The 20,113-nt window shown below is 35.8% G+C and overlaps 1 protein-coding gene across 5 annotated transcripts in view; it reads left to right on the top strand.

The window, feature by feature from the left end:
* Positions 1 to 20,113, top strand: part of bsk (mitogen-activated protein kinase dJNK) — an 88,462-nt gene that overhangs the window by 19,108 nt on the left and 49,241 nt on the right. For 3 of the 5 annotated variants that reach the window (XR_012461264.1, XM_074137464.1, XM_074137465.1), the window contains exon 2: positions 11,960 to 12,017. The exons of the other annotated variants lie outside the window; for them this stretch is intronic. The gene's annotated coding sequence lies outside the window, so the exon portion shown is untranslated. The remainder of the gene's footprint in view (positions 1 to 11,959; positions 12,018 to 20,113) is intronic. 5 annotated transcript variants of the gene reach the window in all.

Raw genomic sequence — 20,113 nt, forward strand, 5'->3', positions numbered from 1 at the left:
TTCCCCAATATGAAGAAATGGCTGGCGGGAAAAAGATTTTATTCTAACGAGGAGGTGATTGCAGAAACGAATGGCTATTTTTCAGACTTGGACAAATCCTATTATTCGGAAGGGATCAACAAACTAGAGCAGCGTTGGACGAAGTGTATAAGCCTAAAAGGAGACTATGTTGAAAAATAAAAAAGGTTTACCCCAAAAAATTAAGTAGTTTTTATTTTTGCACGGACTTTTCAAACGACCAAATAAACTAATAATAAATTTATGCTGATATTTAAATAATATTGATTGTTAATTGATTAAAAAATATAAAATTATGTTAATTTGTAATAAGATTCAACTTTAATTAATTTTTTTTTGCAAAATGGAGTCGTTTCACTTTACAAAATCAACGGCTCATATATTAATATGTTTAAAGCCACTATGGAGGAACAAATTGGCCGGAAATAAGGTAAAAATCCTAGCGCTAGAGTTTCTCGGAGACATATACGCAGCTTCAGAAAATATGTTCTCCGGAATGGGTAGTAAATATTTTTGTGTTTTATTTTTACTTTCTATTTTCCAAAACTAGCTCCAACGTTTCGATTTTCAATTTACTTGGAACGCTACTGTTTATTTAATGACTTTCTTTTTTTGTTATTGATCTTCGCGGTGTCGTGATGTTTAGCTGGGTGGAGTCAATATTTATACCTCATAAGATCATTTTTAGGTTATTCAATTTTTCAGCATTTAACAATTGATTACTGTTCATTATTTTTGGGTGACTGAATAATAGTTTCAATAGGATGAAAAATTAATGCCAGTTTCAGTCATGATAAACTTTATTACGCTGAGCTTTCGACCTAGAGACTAGGTCATCTTTTGGGCTGTGGAACATATTTACAGTGTGTTAACAATAATTATATTACAATGAATATGTAAAATGTAACGAAAATTTACAAAAATATTTACCTAATTTACAATATACTGTTTTACATCATTAGAGGGTTGGTGGGTCTTCTGTCTTGTCTGTTCATGGACTGAGTGTGATCGGTCTGTGCGTGATACGTGTTTGGTTGTAAGGAAGTCAGTGTTGCCAATTGTCAAGTATTTTGTAGTAAGTTGGCGTTTATGTTGTTAAAATTGTTGGTGTCAGAAATCAACACACAAAAAAGGAAAGTGCTAGTAATGATATACATATCTAAGATAGAAAACAGTCAAATTTCAAAACTGACAATTGGCAACACTGACTTCCTTACAACCAAACACGTATCACACACAGACCGATCACACTCAGTCCATGAACAGACAAGACAGAAGACACAACAACCCTCCAATGATGTAAAACCGTATACATATTGTAAATTTTCGTTACATTATACATATTCATTGTAATATAATTATTGTTAACACACTGTGAATATGTTCGACATCCCTGAAGATGACCTAGTCCCCTACGTCGTAAGCTCGGCATAATAAACATATATCATGACTGAAACTGGCGTTAATTTTTCATCCTATTAACAATTAATGTTGGAATGTGGAAATACTTCCAAATTTTAAAATATAAAATCCTAAATTTCCATCCTCTCAAGTTATTGTTACTTAAAAAAAAAATAATTTAGAGAGAAGCTAGCAATTTGATTAATGAACAAAATAATTAAAATTTTAGTGAAATAAAGTTTAATTCTTTTAATAAAAATTAAAATATCATGAATAATAATAAATAAGTTTAAATTTTGAATCAAAAGAGATAGTTCAGTTGACTTCATGTTCACCATATTAGTTTACAGTTACAAGAAGCGTGTGATGTCACAGCGCCTCGTAAACTCCATATTCCATGAGAAACCGTTTCAAACTTAAATGATAGATCTCTCCTAGGTTATGCTTAAATTCAGTAGTGCGTAACCCTTTTAGGCATTAGCCTAGAAATTAACACTTAACTTTGCTTTTGAACTAAATTAACCAACCGGAACTGAATTAATTTCTCTCAGTCTTTTGTGGTTTATCCGGAAGTTGATTATACGAGATTTTCTTTTTGCTTGACACGTACTATTTTTGTATTTAAGTAGTTCTAATTTTGGATCCTCAGCTGTCTGAAGAACGGTGGATTTTAAGAAATCGCTTAGATATTTTGAAAGCTAAATATTCGTCTTCTATTCTCAATGTATTTATCAAAAACAAAAATTATTGATGCACTCGATTTAAATTTTTTTTTTTCAACTTCTCGTGTCATAAACAAGTTGATAACAATAATCAGCCAATAGACAATAATGGCAGCAAAAATGGATTAAATAGTGAGCTTTAAAGTGGTTTTTGCTATTTTTAGTGTAATGATTAACGATTTGGCGATGTTTGATGTTAGTACTGGCACTCAACACCCCCCCTCCACAGGAACTTAGTTCTGGGGTGAGCGATGATTCCTGTTTATAAGAAGAATGGTAACCACTGCCAGGACTACCACCAAGGGGATGTAGTTGATGGGGAAGTAGAAATAATTTGCTACTGACTCATCAATCCTAGAGGTCGTTGAGAAGGGGATGGTAAAGGGCGAACCGTTATGGGCACTTGTCAGCGGCGTGCTGCCAGTGATGGATTATTTCCCAATGTTTATACTGGGTCCCATGGTTTGTCCTGCAAGAAGAAGAAGAAGTAGAAGGGTCTGCACCATAAAAATTATCTGAACAGGAAAATATTATTCAAACAAAGTAAGGAAAATTTAAAAGAAATAATGGTAAACCTAAGAAGGGACTTGGTGGATTTGTAGATAGCGGAATCCTAGAGTTAGGGGGAGTTAAGCAAACATAACAGCAAATTACCAGTGGACTTCATCTATCAAGTTCTTATCAAGTAACCCGGCAAACTTAGTTGAAATTGGTTTCCTGTACTGGGATCCTAAACTAAAGGGAGATTTCCTTTTTTGTATTATATGGTTTTTTGTGGGAGAATTTTCTACTTAGCCCGCCAAAAAGTTTTAATTTGATTTTGGATGTAACGCGTTAGCATAGTATTTAGTTTTTAACTTTTTTCCCCGGAGTATATTGATTTTAGTTGGACGCTGAGAGGAGCGGTGACGTCTCCCTATATAGTTTTACTATTTTACTAGGTTTACGTGAACAATTTTGAAGACATGTGACGACCATCTTTTCAATTACATAAATACTAAAATTGAAGAAAATTAATTTCCGCTAAATTACGTCATTAGAAAATCTGGTTACGGATTCACAGGAGATTTTATATTTTTAGGTTGAACATATCTTTACTCAAATTTTTAAATTCGTTTTTTTTTGAAAATTGATTTTAAGAGAAACTTAGATGGGAACTTTGAAATTTCTGGGTAGCTAGCTGGGAAGTCACAATTTCCCCAAATGCGCTTTTGTTCGTTTTTGTAGATTGCCTTTATTGTGGAAACCAGATGATCTAGGTTGCATCATGTTATTGCAGTTCCAGTCCCCCATATAAATAAGTGTTGCACTTTTCTTTTTTTTTATTTTAAGGAGCTAAAAAATATAATTTATTTTTTTATTATTTATTTATTTAAATTAGAGTTTCCATTGGATAATTGCCGTTTGACTGAAAGCGAAATATTTAATTAAGAAAAGCCTGCCAGACTGCACAGTTGATAGGCTGATGATAACTTGCTACTGCAACTTAGTTCGCCCTTTAACACAGTTTGTATTGATTACTGCAGATGGGCTTAATTTAATTTGGATACATGCTAGACCCTAGTGCCGGAACTATTTACTAATATAGGTGATCATTTCCGCGTTTAATTGCCCGTCCATTCATACATAGATATATCTTTATCTATTTCTATCCTGTAGTCCATTGCCTGATACTTTAAAAACAATAATAATAAACCTTCTGCCCTGTTACATTATTTTATTTGTAAACTTGGAACCAAATTTATAAATTTGTAGAATTTAATACAATACAATCTCGATTAACCGGCCCTTGGTTAACCGGGATTCGAATTAACCGCGGGATCATGTTGAGTCATCATAAGAACACCTGGATCGACGCCGAAACAAAAGTTAATTTTCGGTGGCGACAGGAACATTTTTTGTCTTGTGATGTAACATAATTGTAGGCGTGGCAGCAACTCTTTTATATCTGATGTTTGTATGTATGTAAAAACCCAAAATATGGTGCAATAATTACTAAATTTCGTGGGATTTACCACGGTCTTACAAAAGACTATGGGATTTACGTGTCGTAAATGGTTGATTTCCAGCTTCACGGTTATATGTAATATTTTTATGGAAAATTACCGGCGTTATTTTTAATCTTCCCAGAGAGCAGCCTAATCTCAAGCTAGACTTCAGTAATTGTATTTTGGATAGATATAAATTGTAACAATGATAAAGATCCTGTACTGAATCTTAATTGTATGCGACATGTTTAATAGAGGTCGACCGGTGTCGATTCTCGAAATCAGCTGATCAAGTATATACATACATACAATGACGTCAGATGAAGATTGATCAAAACAGCTATTGGCTAAATATTATTGCATGCTATAATTGCGCATGCTCACAAACTTTTGCTGTATATCGTATGCCGCCCCCATTATTCAACCGCCTCCACAGTCACATACACACATAACATTAGAACAAAAGGTAACATGGAATGAAGAAGGGAAGACAAACAACTTACGTGATGAACTGCAACTTTTTCACGATACACCTGCATTGGAATTCCAACAATCCGCGGGGAAATCTTCTTTAAAAAAAGAAAAAACACAGTGATTTCTGAACTGGTGGAAGATTAAAATGCAACCGACCTTCGTTAAAAATCGGTACTAGTATTTCTTTCTCCTGCCCTCTCCATTGGTTCTATTTTAAGATCGCGTGCTGCCCTAGATACCCGTAGTGGCCTATATATAACACACCCTTTTTCAATTGCTACTTCGAACTTAAGTACTCCTTACTTAATTGAAAACCTGGTGTGAAAGACTGAACTTGACTTGCTGCAAATCCTCTAGTTCTAATTGCCAAGTTTTTCTTTACCCATAGAATTCTCCATTTACTGTAATTACCCATTATTGTTACATACCTATAGTTGATATTATCAACTTCTGTATTACCATAAGCGCCATGCAGAATATTTATTAAAAGTGGGGAAATGAAATCACTGTTAAGTGTTATTGACATCATTTCGAATTTAATATTGTTAGTATTAATACTGAATTTAGCAATATTTAATAATATTTAGCAATCACGTATGATTAATGTTAAAAATGAACATACAGCGCTGTACGGCAATTTCAACTTACTTCGCTGAATTTTAGTTTAATAATATGTTATATTAAGCGAATGCTGAAAAAAGTATATTTTGATCCATTGAGCTATACTACGGATTGAATAATCAGCAATAAAAGACTATGATAAAGCAAATAAATCACTATGGGCAGATACTTTCTCTTTTTCTATGACTTTTTCCCACGTTTTCAGTAAGAATTCGGTAAAGAATTCATTTAAATCTGAACAGTACATAAAGAAATATAGAGGTTTGAAATTTAAACGATTTGCCAAATTCAACCTTCCATCTCTTAATAAATATTTATCATCACTAAAACATTGCAATTTATACAAGTTATAGAGCAAACTGTTTTCTAGAATTAAGTAAAAAGTTAATTGAAATCGGAACAATACGAATAGAGATATGGACGTTTGAAATTTTAAACTATTTACAAAACATCCAAAATTTTACCTCCTATATCTCATCACTAGGGAACGGATTCGTATGTATTTACATATTTTTTTCTAGGCAATTTACAGACGTTTTTCTACTAGAAGTATTCATACTGACACTTTTTAAGCCGTTTGAGCCTACTTTTATTTCACATATTTGGATGTTATCGCATATTTATACATATTTGATTAAAATAAATAAATATTTCTACATATTTAATCAAAATATGTACATATTTTTCATTTTGGGCATATTTTCATAATTGGGAGGTGGTTGACAGGAACTGTGAACCACAGACTGTAGGGCTGTGAATCACAGTGGTTAAAAAAGTGTTCTTAAAAGCACCAAGTCGCATTAAAATGCTAAAAGATCTCTATCCAGACTTGTGCCTTCCACCAGAACCAATATTGACAAGATGGGGTACTTTGCTGGAAGCAGCTGAGTATTACTATGAAAACTACAATAAAATCAAGAATGTCCTTTCACATCTCGAAGACGAAGCAGTAGCGATAAATACAGCCAAGTCTTTATTCGAGAAACCTAATTTAAGGAACGACATTGCATTCATTTCTGACAATTGCGTATTTCTTGCACAAGCCATTACCCAACTTGAGTCCCAAAATGTTCGACTGACAGAAAACGTGTCCAACGTTAAAAAAGTCATCGAAAAGGTGGAAGGAATACCTGGGAGTAAGGGAGATCTGATCAGATCAAAACTGGTAGAAGTACTGAGCAAGAACAAAGGGTGGGAGTCCATCTGCCAGATTTCTGATATTATCAGTGGAACAGAAGTCACCTCAGAACATCGTGTACCCTTTACAACCAACGAGATAACTTCTTTCAGCAAGGCACCTATAACATCTGTAGATGTTGAACGATCTTTTAGTCGTTACAAGTCCATCTTACGCCCAGATCGTCGTCACTTTACGTTCCAACATTTGAAATTTCATGTGGTTGCAAACAATTTCGAAGAGTGAAGTTTTCAAAATTGAAAATTTAACACATCTTTTTATAAATAGTAAAAATGTTCTTTGTTGTATAAATCATTATAACTTGTAAACACAAATTATTTTGTTCCTAATAAATTATTATAAATTGTAAAAATGTTCTTTTCTTGTATAAATAATTATAACTTGCCCCCCCCCAAATTCCATTTTCATAAAAAAAAATGTCCATTTTACTTAAATATTCCAGAAAATATTTTAAGAAAATCACATATTTTCCACATAATTGACGAAAATAAATGCATATTTTAGTTAAATATTTGGCATTTTTAAATACATAAAAATCCGTTCCTTACTCATAAACTATAATCACTAAAACATAGCAATTTATATCAGTCAAAGAGCTAACTTTTCTCTACCATTTGGTACAGAATTCATTGAAATCTAAACAATACGTTAAGAGATATAGACGTTTAAAATTTGAACGATTTGCAAAACTTCCAAAATTTCACCTTCCAAATCTCAATAAATATTATTACTAAAACAATACAATTTATACCAGTTACATAGCTAACTTTTCTCTACAATGGGGTAAAAAATACATTGAAATCTGAACAATAGGTACGTAGAGAGATATAGAGGTTTGAAATTTCAACTATTTGCAAAACCTTCCATATCTCAATAAATATTGTGCATACATAAACAAGACCACCAAATTCATGCAATTCGAAACAAAATGTAATGTTTTAAGAATATCTTATTATGAAATAGTAAATATTCCATACTTGAAATACTAGAGTTTACTCACAAGGAAAGTGAATATTGACATAGTGTCAATATCGAGATCTTATTTACCATCCATCTTGCAACATTATAATTATATTTCTCTGGAACTTATTTTAATAATAACTACTTAGTTACTTCTCTATGGGGCTCTAAAGTTGTCTAAAGTTCTGTGAACCATTCTTCGCCATAACTTGCGTAGTAATGTTGCTTCCACCGCCTCCATGCCTGTGGCCATGAAAAACTTTTTCTTTCTCTCTAATACTCTCCTAGATCTTCCACTCTGGCCGGCTGCTTTGTACACTTTGATTTCTCTAGAAAGAGTTTACCACAACTTTTAACCGTACCGTGAATTATTTATGTATTCTGATACTTTTTTCTCAATTTCCTTTTTTTCGTGCTCAAGTTTTGAAAGGAGAATTTAATAAAATTATAAGCTCTTTTCTTAAAGTGTTCTAAAACAGTTTAGTTTTTCAAAACTTTTTCAGTTTATTCAGATTTTTTCTGTTTGCCTTAAGAAATTTTTATTTTAATCATTTATTTAGTTACAATCAACGCATTTTGCGTTATAAGCAACAATGATAACAATAAATAACAGAATAAAAGCGTGGAGAAGTTACCCAGCGGTAACACTCCAAAAACATTTTACTTTCTACTGACTCTCTTCATCAGAGAGGAGATCGCGAGGCCACTGTCTTTTAAGACGTCTGGAAGTGTTCTTGAAGATAGATGTTGTACTAGTGGATTGTGATGTGATTGAATGCTAAGATGGAATTTTCTGTATCGTGATTCAGCGACTTGTGTGACGAAAGGAATGTTCAAGTCTGTGTGAATGATTTGATTGGTGACGTAGAAAGGAGCGTTTACTATAGAGCGAAGAATTTTAGATTGCAAGGACTGGATCCTTTGCAGATTTGAGCGTTTGGTTGAACCCCTCAGTTCGATGCCGTAAGCCCAGACTGGCTTTAGTATACTTACATATATTAGTCTTTTGTTGTCCAGAGTGAGTTTTGATCTGTTGTCGAGTAGTCTTTTCAGTTGTCGGAAGCGTCTGTTAAGTTCTGTTCTCTTAAGTCGAGTATGAGGGTTCCATGTGAGTCTTCTGTCAAGGTAAAGCCCAAGGTAGCGGACTACGTTGACAGCAGGTAAAGGAATAAGATTGTAAAAGACAGGAGGAAGAGTGATGCGTCGAAGAGTGAAGGTAATATTTTGAGATTTAGTTTCGTTCAGTTTGATAGCCCATTTTTTGAACCAATTTTCTAAGAAGGTGAGGTGAGTCGTAAGGTTTCTATGAGCTATTATTGGGTCTTTGTCAGTAGATAAGATGGCAGTATCGTCAGCATAGGTGAGAAGAGTAGTTTGAGGGATGAGTAGGTATGTCTGAGGAGTAGATTGTGTACAGAATGGGGCCTAGTATGCTGCCTTGCGGAACTCCAGCGTCAGCATGGCTGAATGGAGAAAGAATAGTTCCTACCTTCACTCTAAAATGTCTGTCAGTCAAGTAAGATTTCAAAATGAGGAAATAGGTGGCTGGAAGGATGGTCTTGAGCTTCCAGAGAAGTCCAGTGTGCCACACCCGATCGAAAGCCTGCTTCACATCAAGGAACGCCTTAAGAAATAAAATTAGAAGTTGAGTAATATCTTTAGGAATTCAGTAATTTTGAGGAAGGAAACAGCATGACTTACTTGTTTACAAAATAAAATGACTTTCTAACCGCCAAAACGTACGCTAAAAGCCCATCGAGAAGAATATTTGTGGATCCCTTGGAGAATATCCAATAAATGCATAACGTCGACTAATAGTTTGGCTGCATAGTCAGAGGAAATGAGACATTAGAAAAGTTAATATGCCCAAGAATATGGTAGAATAAATTACAAAAAAAAAATTAATTGATGACATAATTATTGATGAATTATTAAATATGAATTAATCATATTTTGAGATACAAGTGGCGTTGTACTTCGAGCGTATGGCGGAGGTAGTAGGGAAGATGAATCATTTGGTTATCTGCTTTAGCGTTGAATTGGTAATTAGAAATTATTATTACCCTAGTCTGCGTATACTGCTACGAGGGACACTATTTATATTTTGAGCCTAATAATAAAAAAACAGTAATTTGTCATTGAAAATGACTTTATTGTTTTTCAAAATATTCTCCTTTATGATCTATACACTTCTGCACGCGTTCGAACCACTTGTCAAAGCATTTTTTCCTTTCCGCTTGAGACACCTCCAAAACATGGTTTTTGAATGCATCAACGGCTTCTTCTGCCAACGAAAATCGTTGTCCACATAATTTATTCTTGAGGTTCGGAAACAAAAAGAAGTCATTTGGTGCCAAATCAGGACTGTACGGCGGATGACCCATTAATTAGATTTTTTGAGTACTCAAATAGTTGGTTGTTAGACAAGATGTGTAACAGCTGGCATTGTCTTGATGAAGAATGATCCGACGGAGCTTGTTTGTTTTCCTTATTTCATCGAAGACTTCCGGCAAACAAATGGTTGTGTACCATTCAGAATTGACCGTTCTACGTTCCTCTAAAGGCACTGTTGCCACATGACCAGTTTTTCCGAAAAAAACAGGCGAAGTGCTTTGAGCGCGAACAACTTTTGTTGGATTTGGTTCATCTTGAAACACCCATACAGTCGACTGCTGTTTAGTTTCCGGCTCATACCCATATATCCATGATTCGTCACCTGTTACAATCTTATACACGTCTTTTGAAGCACCGCCATTGTATTTCTTAAGCATTTGTTTGCACCAATCGACACGAGCATCTTTTTGTCAGATTATGTGGGATCCAACGAGAACAAACCTTTTTCACGGCTAAATGATCATGCAATATTTTATATATGCTGGTGGAACTAATGCCTAAGGTTGCCTCAATCTCACAGTATGTCACATGACGATCTTGCATTATTAGTTTTTTGCACAGCATCAATGTTTTCTGACACAACAACTGATTTTGGACGACCTTCACGACTTTCGTCGGTGAGCGAACGACAACCACGATTGAATTCGTTATACCAGCGTTTCACAGTGGCTTTAACGCCAAAAGTGGAAGTAAGTTGATCGATGCACTCCTGTCTTGATAATCCTCGTCGAAAGTCGTAATAAATCATTGCACGAAAATTTTCACGAGTTAATTCCATTTTTTTCGCTGAGACACAATTTTCAAGTGACTGTAAACAACACAAATCGCGCTCAAATAACAAAACGTTCTGAAGAAGGTTATGGTCAAAAATGTCAAACTTTCAAGTGGAAACGTTAGATAACACCTGACAACACTCAGTGTTGCCAATGCTCAAAATATAAGAAGTGCCCCTCGTATTTCCTTATTGTGACTAGAGATTTTGCATTCTACTGTTGGCATGTTGTTGTATTAGCTTATAACCAATAAAATCCTAGTACTCGGTACCACGCTGAAGAAGGAATGGTCAGTAAAGCCATTAAAGGCAACATAAAAACTTCTATTGTGACTCCCTTGATTGTGTTCGACGCACTAAAATCTAGCGTCTGTAAATAAGACTGAATGTGCGATGACGTTCTTAGTACATCGTGGCACTCCATAAATAAGCGTTTGGACAGAATTAGCTAATCGGAATTGACACTTCGCTGAATCTATGTCCCTTTTGAGGGGAGGGGGTATTTTTTCGAAAATATTATTATTTTAATATTATTATAATAATAATAAATGGCTCCAATATCTAAGTATGTTCACCTTGCTGCATTACTGTTATTGGAATATTTACGTGGGAAATTGCTACTTAAGTTAGTTTTGGCTGTGAGAAAAAAGTACCATTTTTAGGACTCATTACCATTATACCACTAACAAGATATTTTTGTTTTTGTTTTTTTGGCGTTTATTTTTGCTACAATCAGCGCGTTGGCGCTATAAGTAACATAATAACAATAAATATCAGAAGTATTCGAGTGAAGAAGTTACCCAGTGGTAACACTCCAAAACATTAGACTATTAGTCGTTCTCTTCACTTGAGAGATCACAAGGCCTCTGTCTCTTAAGGCGTCTTGTCCGGGTTATCAGGAAGAGTTCTTGAAGAAAGATTTTGAGCTAGAGGATTTAATATGAGATTGCAGGTTGAAGTGAAGTTTTCTGTATCTTGTTTTAGCAAATTGTGTGATAAAAGGAATGTTAAGGTCAGTGTGTATAGTCCAGGTTGGAGACTTAAAATGGAGCGTTTACAATAGTTCGAAGTATTTTAGATTGAAGAGATTGAATCCATTGGAGATTTGTGCGTTTGATTGAACCCCACAGCTCTATTCCATACGCCCAGATGGGTTTCAAAATAGAAGTATAAATCAGTCTTTTGTTGTCCAGAAAGAGTTGAGATCTTTCATCTAAAAGTCTTTTAAGTAGTCCATAGCGTCTGTTTAGTTCTGTTCTTTTTAGTCTAGTGTGGGGGTTCCAAAAAAATTAAATTCCAAATTTGAAGAAAATCGAACGAAAAATCTAAAGAAGGTTGGATAATTTTATAAATGGGTAGGGTAATTTGGCGACGTAGTTTATGTCAGTTGTAATAATTATGTTTGTAACAGGTATGGATGCTGGATTACATCTGGACACAAAATATAACATCGTCTGCTAAAGCCAAAGGTAAAGAACGTTTTCTCATCTATTCTATATTTTATGTCAATAAAAGATACGTTAAATACTTTTAAAATATTTTTTATTATTTATTTATTTGTAAATACAAATACAAATAAATAAACAAATACAGGGTGGGGCAAAAGGTATGAACCGGTTTTAAAGGGATGTAAAACAAAAACCATTCAACTTACAGAAATTATGTTTAAACTGTTTAATTCAGTACAGAATCTAGTTTTTTACATTAAGTTTGAAAGATGATATCACGTAGGTGGCGGCCGTCAGCCGCGACGCACTCTTGAAGGCGAATTCTGAAGTTTTCAACCGCTCTTCTGCACATTTCTGCGATGGGTATTGCCGTTACTTCCTCTCTGATTCTGTCTTTAAGTTTACCAGAGGCCACTTCACTCCCCTAAAGTGACTGTATGGTGTGCAGTATCCCAATTTGGGATTATTGGTCCTTACTTTTTCGAAGATAATGGGCGAACCGTCACTGTCACCGCTGAGCGCTATGTGACAATGTTGGAAGAGTTTTTTTGAACCTGAGCTGGAAGAATTGAGTGAAGCAACTAATCTGGGAGACATCTGGTTCCAACAGGACGGGGCTACATCCCACACTGCTAGGATTTCAATGGCAAGATTGAGGCAAGTGTTCCCCCAGCGCCTCTTTGAGGGGTGACGTGGAGTGGCCTGCGCGTTCACCAGATTTGAGCATTTGTGATTTTTTTTTCTTTGGGGGTACATAAAGGAAAAAGTTTTTAAACATCGTCCACATACCCAGGAAGAACTTAAGGACAGAATCAGAGAGGAAGTAACGGCAATACCCATCGCAGAAATGTGCAGAAGAGCGGTTGAAAACTTCAGAATTCGCCTTCAAGAGTGCATCGCGGCTGACGGCCGCCACCTACGTGATATCATCATTCAAACTTTATGTAAAAAACTAGATTCTGTACTGAATTAAACAATATAAACATAATTTCTGTAAGTTGAAGTGTTTTTGTCCCCACCTTTTGCCCCACCCTGTACAATAATGAAATGAAACGAGCAATCTTGATAATACAAATAAAATAAAAAACAATAGCATTGGTTCGAATCCAGCTTGCTGACACTTCCTAGGAGCTTCTTACAGCTCACTGTCCGGTGATGGACAGTGTTGTCTGTAACGAGAGAACACTGTTCGGAGGCCGAAAGTGCACTGAAAAAAGCTCCGGGCGCTAATAACCTCAGCTGTTGATGTGCCAAAAAAAAAAAAATATTAATGTAATTAAAACAAACAAAAAAATTAATAAAAATAGAAAATAAAAATATTTGTAGATGTTAGCCAAATAAATAGGCAGGAAACGTATTGAATAAGTTCTGCAACTTCCTTCGCTGTCTGCCTTAGTTTTTAGTAATTTTGGGTATTTTGGTATTCCCTCATTAGCGAGAAGTGGAAATGAGCTTTGGACGTGATACTTAAGGCAAGGCTCTGATGAATGAATTAAGAATGTATGTCAGTGACATAACCCGTCCTGGTGTGACGCAATGAAACCTTGCAAGTTACCCATTATACCACTTCCATAATGTATTACCATTCCCTTTTATATCCCATTTTTTATTAGAAAAAAATAAAAATAAATAAAAGTAATTATTTTATCATATTAAATTTTTTCAAATATTATGTGTTATAGAAAATTTAATCTCAAAAAAAATTGTAACAATCTACTCCATTGTTTTCAGTAAAATTGCCCTTTTTACGGCACCCCCTTAAAATGGTTATATTTACGAGGGTCGTTTGAAAAGTCCGTGCAAAAATAAAAACTAATTAATTTTTTGGGGTAAACCATTTTTATTTTTCAACATAGTCTCCTTTTAGGCTTATACACTTCGTCCAACGCTGCTCTAGTTTGTTGATCCCTTCCGAATAATAGGATTTATCCAAGTCTGAAAAATAGCCATTCGTTTCTGCAATCACCTCCTCGTTTGAATAAAATCTTTTTCCCGCCAGCCATTTCTTCATATTGGGGAACAAATAGTAGTCCGAGGGAGCCAAGTCTGGAGAATAGGGGGGATGTGAAACGAGTTGGAACCCTATTTCCATTAATTTTGCGACCACAACTGCTGAGGTGTGAGCTGGTGCGTTGTCATGATGGAAAAGGACTTTTTTGTGGGCCAATCGTGGGCGTTTTTCTTGCAGCTCGGTTTTCAAACGGTCCAATAACGATGAATAATATGCACCTGTAATACCCTTTTACCCTTTTCCAGATAGTCGATGAGGATTATTCCTTGCGAATCCCAAAAGACAGTCGCCATGATCTTTCCGGCCGAAGGAACGGTCTTCGCCTTTTTTTGGCGCAGATTCCCCCTTGGTAACCCATTGTTTCGATTGTTCTTTGGTCTCAGGAGTGTAGTGATGTATCCATGTTTCATCCACAGTGACGAAACGACGCTTAAAGTCCTGCGGATTCTTCTGGAACAGCTGCAAACCGTCCTTGCAACACTTCACACGATTTCGTTTTTGGTCAAGCGTGAGCAATCGCGGCACCCATCTTGCGGATAGCTTTGTCATGTCCAAATGTTGATGCAAAATATTATGTACCCGTTCATTCGAGATGCCCACAGCACTAGCAATCTCACGCACCTTCACTCTTCTGTAGTCCATCACCATATCATGGATTTTATCAATGATTTCTGGAGTAGTAACCTCAACAGGGCGTCCAGAACGTTCAGCGTCACTTGTGCCCATATGGCCACTCCGAAAATTTTGAAACCACTTATAAACTGTTCTAATCGAAGGTGCAGAGTCACCATAATGTTTATCAAGCTTCTCTTTAGTCTCCTGAGGCGTTTTGCCTTTCATAAAGTAGTGTTTAATCAACACACGAAATTCTTTTTCGTCCATTTTTTGAAAATCACTCGACTTCCTCGATTCAAACGAATGCCAAACACAAAGAAATAGACCGATCTGGCTGAAACTTGGTGTGTTCTTCCAAGAGATGCTACTAACTAAACATAACCTCGATACGCGCCAGTAGTGCTATCTCTAGGACTTTTCAAACGACCCTCGTAAACAGAACGTCATCATTCACACCGAGTAACCTTTTATTTCAAACATTCCTGAGTAAATAGGGAAGAATTTGCTGTTAGTGTTACTGAATGTCAACATAGAAAGCTCGAGTTCGAATCCAGCTGCTAGCCATTAGATTTTCTCTTTCTAGGTGCTTTCTGAGCTCGTAAATTCATTCCTACCGTAGTTAGTACTCAAATCATCAAGGTTGTTAAGTTTTTGTTCAAATCTTTTGCTTTGATTAATTCATTTTAGGGCAGTACTCTGCCCTATATTTCTTTTTTGTTACTTGGTAATTTACCTGTAAAGTACTTACAATGATACTGTTATTTCCCTTAGGGAGGGAATTAGTTTTGGAGACTACTCTTGATTGTCACTTCATTGTCTTTTTTTTAAAATGATTTAACCAGTTAAGCGTGAAATTTAGTTTTTAAAAAACCCCCCACAGTGTGCGGAATTAAAATCACGACAATGACGTGTATAATACACGTCGAACGCAGCAGGGCAAAACAACCAAAAGTTTATAAAGTTGTAATAATCACTGCAAGCACTTTTTCCTGCAATCTCTGTCTGTGGCTTACAGATTACAGAGCATTCTATGTTCATTCAAAAATCTTGCACCGCTTCACGTATGCATTGTTCTAGTTAACTAGAGACGAAAGAGCTTTTACAAGGAAGAAAAGAGCTTTTTGAATTCTGTGCAAAATGAAATCATGCTCGTACTGAGGTCTCTATCTAAGGTAAAAACGGGCATTGCACAAGGGTTGAGAGCTTCTATTTGTGTGCGTAATTTCCAATCTCTAATGCGGAGACCAAACATGTACCAACCACTTCAACATTTGGTTGGCTTCCACCGCAGTTCTATTCGTAAGATAAAGGAAACATCCCACCAAATAATATCCTTTTTGTATTTTATTAAAATTTCGAGGTTTTATAGTTAATGGTAATTTTATATTTTTCACAACGAGTATACACGTCGAACCCACCGTAACAGAGATTTGGTTTGACGTGTATACACGTCAAACACGCTTAACTGGTTAAGGCGTATCAACTTCTGAGGTTATTGGGGGTTCGGAACTTTTTTTTTAGTGCATGCCGTCCTCCAGACAGCGTTCTCTCGATGCGGACAACACTGTCCATCAGCGGGCAGTGAGCTGTAAATAGCTCCTAGGAAGAGACTTCCGCGTGGAAATCCAATACACTTATCACATCGCATAGCTTTTCCACTTCATTGTTATGAAGTATTGTTTTGCAAAGGGCATTGTTTCAGAAAGAGTTTTAATTTGTTTTGAAATTCGAATTTAGGAGAGAATGTATTAGAACTTGGTGAACTTCTATAAAAAGAAAACCGAGCTTTTGGTCAAGGATTTCTATCTGTTGGACAGCTGGAAATATATAAAAGAAATATGGCGGTGAAAGCGAGTAGATTAGGGCGTAAAGAAGATTAGCTGATAGGTGGGATGTTAAAGGGAATTTATGGTTCCTCTCCCCGTCTTGCCCAATGCCGGAGCAAGGAAATCCCACTCCAAGCCGCGCTCCGGCATTAGACATGACATCATCTTGTTTCCCCTCTTCATCTGATGAAGAAAATCTTTCTTTGCCTCGCTATTCCATTTACTTTCACATTCATTTAATCCATGATACTTAGATCTGTCAGGTTAACATTCTCTCGCTTTTATTAGTATGATGACAGTTTGTGTTTCAAGTTGGTGTTTTGGCCCAGTACTTCGTTGTTTCTTCTTTCAATTTCTCAGTTTATGGGCGCCATTGCTCAAGACCGACAATACTCTGAAATTTTAAACTTTCAATAAGTGAATTTATGCAGACATTTTGTGCTCGGCTGTATAATACGTAAAAATGGAGGGAAGAACGAATATTGCTAATTTCAGTCATAATTTAAAGCTTAGGACCTAGGAACTAGGCCATTTTCAGAGCTTATATTTTGTAACAATTATAATTTATTGTACATCGTTCAAGTGACTTGGGTCCTTTCGTTTAAGATTTTTAGTGCATCCACAACAGAAGACAAACCAATCTTTATTATTAACATTGTAATTTCCAATGTTGGCCATCCAACTGTGACCATCACTAGGATGCGGATGAAGTGACTTCGAAGGATGTCCTTTTCTATCATGCGTAAGGCCATAATATAATCGCAAGGTCATTGACGCTTCTGCCTTCAGGATTTGGGTAAGATTCGTGTTTTGAGCTGGTTGAACTGTTTGCAAAGTTTTTGTTCCAAACTTAAGCTTGTGTTTTAATTACATTTGTATCTTTAAATTTCATTTAGTTTAAAAAATAATATTATTTTGCATACGTTCAATTTTATTGATTCATTATTTACATTAAGATATTTCATCTTTGTATTTCTTTTATTTTTATAAATTGAAGTGTATCTCTTCAAATTATGGTGGATCTTCTTTGGCATTTGAGACGCCACGGTGACCGAGCGGTTAGAGGCGAGGCCCGCAAAGCTAAGATACATTGTCGTACTGGGTTCGATTCTCGGTCTTAGGCCTTGGATTTTATTTAATGGTTAATAAAAAGAATTTGCAGTAAAGTACGTTTGTTAGTTACCTTCTTCCACGACATCAAATGTGGTAGTTGGACATAAAGCCTGCCTGAAAAAAAATAGGCATTACTTTACTTACTTTGTATATACTCACATTACAATATAAACATTATAATTAGATTTTTGTCCGTCAAGAAATTATTAAGTTACAATTATATAGTTGGGTGCGGTCAGTAGCAGTTAATTGAGGTCAATGGACAAAAGAAATTGATCATACAAATTCAGGGTTCTCCACAGGGTAAACTACACAAAAGAACACAATGGACATAAGATTGTACAAAAACCAGCCAATCTTCTGAGAAGAAAAGAACCAAATTTCCACTGTTACCCTCGATGCTTCGCTGCTCGTTCCTTATACCGGTTTATTGATTGTTATCTAGTTCTATGTTGCCTTTTTCTAGTCATTAAAATAGTAATTTCAGTAGAACTGTTGAAGTGGTGTGTTGGTGTTGTTTTTGTAAATGGAGAAGCTGTCGTACGGTAATAATCTCGTCGAATATCAGACTGTGATTTGTTTCGCAGAAGGTCGCTGTCGAAGGTCGATGTCCTGGAGGGTTGTTGAAAATATAGTAGAGGCGAAATTTGGTATATAAGGAGGTCAGGTGAATGTACGAAATCTTGAGATTTTTGGGGAGAGTAGCTTTTGAAAAGGTATTAAGGAACTTCTGTAATTTGATGAAGAATTTTAAATTGAAATACTTGAATTTTCTATGAAATTTTAACGCTAGATTAAACCTCACTGTTGCAAGTCTGTAGTTAGGAGTCCATATCAGTAGTTTGTTTATCAATGTTAATGTTGATCGTCTACTAATCCTTAATCCCACAGTTTCTAGTTCTATTCTTTAAATGGTTTATCCGCTCATACCAAAGGAAATAGCTGTCCTAAGGTGCTTCACGCAAACAGACAACAGTTAGGCCTTGGGCACACAGAAAGCGGTCTGACGATCTCCGACCGAGGCGGTCAGGCGGCCTAGTTGTATTACACAATGTTGCATCATCTCTGTCAAACAGAACGCGGGCTAGTCTTTGTCGCGACGACAAGCGATCTGGAAGTACAAAATTTCAGATTTCAACGTGCTCCCCCTTGCCACCTAGTAATACGAAATAAAGATTCCAATGTTAAGAAACTTTATTACTCATTTTCTATTCCATTCTCGCGACATACGAAAATACTAGAAGAACCTATCTTCATGTGATTCCAGTTCGATACATAAGCGGCGGTATTCCCCTAATTGTTCTCTCTTCTTATCGATTTCATGCACCCAACTTCGTCTTTTATTCTTTTTGCTTTGCAAAGCTAATAGCAGAAGGAGTTGTTCTTCGACCGAGCTCATACTCAATATATACAAATTGAAACAAATAACAAAAAAAACGCACTACTACTACTCAAGAAGAAAGCCATCAAACTGGACCGCTCTAACAAAGATATCGCGTCCTGTGTGACGTCCTCATATCGCAGACCGCCGCGACAGACAAGTGTGTGCCCAAGGCCTAAATACTGAACCTAGGACAACACCTTGCAATCTTGCTTCACCTAAGATTTATAACAATACTGAAATAATGGTTTTGGTTTTCGACCGCTGTTGATTGATGATTTTTGGGGAATATTGAGGTGCGGTAATAAATTCAAAAACCAATTTCTTTCTTCATACCTAAGTTTCGGTAAGTATATTATCTTCTTCAGGGTCTAAACAGAAGGTATGTTACACTAATATACATAGATATGAACTCCCCAAATTTTATAATGTAAGTCATTTTCAAATATTTTTTTTCTAGATAATTTCAAAAAATTTTATATATTTTTTATTTTACTCAGTTTGTATCTATATTAGCGTAACATTCCTTCTGTGCAGACCCTGAAGAAGGTCTTTACCGAAACGTTGGTATGAAGAAAGAAATTGGTTTTTGAATTTATTGACCGCACCCCGATATTCCCCAAAATCATCAATAGTGAAATGGTATTTCACTTGGAAGTTCTAGTAAAGTAATCGCGCCTATTTTTTCTCAGACAGGAAGTCAAAGGCCACATTAGGTATTGTGGACGGAGGCGGAAGCACATACTTTATAATTAACCATTTTTTCAAACTAATGAATAGTAGCTGCCCGCGTGATTTCAAATGGAAATCTCCTACCATATATCAAAGCTTCATAGTCACTAACATTGTTTAAAAAGCTAATTATACTTATTTCGTGCCAAATAGTTGCGAATATATTTGTGTGCAGCAAGGCTGATTAGTATAACTTTACTGGGAGAACAATACTGTAAAGGGCGTTCGCCTATTAGTTGTGAAGGGCAACCCTAGGTAATGTCAGGACATGCACTCCCTCTAGCTGGAAATCTAATTACTTATCTCTTAAGATCATATCTTCACCCACCACTGACCCTGCAACCAGCTCGTCTCTACACAGGACACACCAACACTATATATATAAGCATGTAATTCTCTTTCGCTTAGTTAAATCTGGATGTGTAGTAGTCGCACGTTA

The sequence above is a fragment of the Rhodnius prolixus genome, unplaced genomic scaffold (assembly GCF_049639745.1).
Source record: "Rhodnius prolixus isolate KJV_2025 unplaced genomic scaffold, Rpr scaffold_5, whole genome shotgun sequence".
In the NCBI taxonomy this organism is placed as follows: domain Eukaryota; kingdom Metazoa; phylum Arthropoda; class Insecta; order Hemiptera; family Reduviidae; genus Rhodnius; species Rhodnius prolixus.